The sequence below is a fragment of the Antrostomus carolinensis genome, unplaced genomic scaffold (genome assembly GCF_000700745.2).
Source record: "Antrostomus carolinensis isolate BGI_N321 unplaced genomic scaffold, ASM70074v2 scaffold12824, whole genome shotgun sequence".
Taxonomy (NCBI): Eukaryota; Metazoa; Chordata; class Aves; order Caprimulgiformes; family Caprimulgidae; genus Antrostomus; species Antrostomus carolinensis.
This window is the reverse complement of record NW_010312866.1, coordinates 1-1,564: the sequence shown is the minus strand read 5'-3', so window position 1 is coordinate 1,564 and position 1,564 is coordinate 1.

Genomic DNA, 1,564 nt, shown 5'->3' with positions numbered 1-1,564 from the left:
TGTAACTTTACTAGCCCCAAAAATTAAGTTGCCATTTCTTTGAAAGCACCTTTTTGAAGGGAGACTATTCTAGCAGAAATATTGCCAAACATGCTCTCTTTGCACAAGCTGTTTGCAAAACATGACTTGAATAAAATGCTGCTGCTGTGTAACAACTTAAAATTGTTCAACACTTACTCAGTTTTCAAGCTACCCCACACATGAGACCTAGTTTGTAAACTGGAAGTGCTTTTTGGTTTTATCTGAAATGCTATGATAGGAGAGACAATGTTGACCTGAGCATGACCAGCTCCAGGCAAGTCAGAACACAATGGAGGAAGGAACACAAAGTCAAGACTTCCAGAATCGGGGTACCTTATTTTCAGGCTGTCCCCGTTGAGAATGACTTACCTACTTCCTAAGGCTGAGACTTAAGCATTGGTCTCACAAGCACAAGCTTGGGGGAGAACAAAACTGACCCCCAAAAGGCCATCAACCTAAAGTGCCATAGTATAATGTAGGACTGGGCCTCAGTCCATTCACAGATAAATTTGTCAACAGTGCCTCTCACTCCCCAGCTTGTGTTCCTTCTGGAGGGGAAGTAAAGAGCAGGCACTGCAGGAGATGGTGGGGGGGTGAGAGTCAGGAAATAGGTGAAGTAGTACTCTGCATATGGCCAGTAACTTTTTATCAAACCTGTATATACCCAAGATACTGGTTGTTCTCCAACTTGTGCCTTGCAGTAGAATTATTTCAGGCCTTCAGCAGGCTGTCTTGCACTTTGGATTACCCACAGTGGTCTTCAAAGTTTGATTTTAATGAAGCCTAGGATTCTTGTGTTCTGAGAAGATGAGCCCACTAACTGTAGACCTGACTATATTATGCTTTGCCCTGTTTTAGGGAGATGAATGAGGAGAAGAGGAATCTACAGCTGTTTGAGAATCTGCAGGTGGGACCTAAGGGCAGGAAGAAGGAAAGAAATGGCTTTTCCTCACCAGCACCTGTTGCTGTAGGAAGGGAAATAAGCTTGCATCTTGGGTGTTCAGGGCTTTTGTTTAAATACAAGTAGATTTTGCACACGTAGAGTATTGCCTTCTCTTCTGGGCAATGAGAAGTGTTCAGTGTGTTAGGGAAGCGGGCTAATCTTGAGCACCTTGTTGCAAAAAACAGCAGCATTTCCCCTTCTGAAGGGGCTTTTCCTGCCCTGGGGCTTTTCCCGCCCCCCTCCCCCAGCCGCAGTCACCGGAGCTAGGAGAGGTGTAAAATCACGGGCCCCGAGCCACACGGGCCCACCTGGCCTTTGGCATCAAACTGTTAGCAAAAGTGACAACTAATGTTAAAAAGCATCCCCTCCTTATAGGCAAATTGAGCTTAAAACTCAGAGTAAGGAGAGTGTAAGCCTTTCATTGTGCCTCTTTACTTCTCTACCGTCTCACAACCAAACCTGGCTCTGTTTCCAGGTCCCTGCACTGCCCAGCACTCTGGGAAGGTCCCCGAAGGCCCGGCCTCGCCTCGCAGCACCTTCGCACCGCTCAGAGCCCCCCTAAACCCGTTCAAAACCGGGTGCTAGACGCTGCCCCGAGCC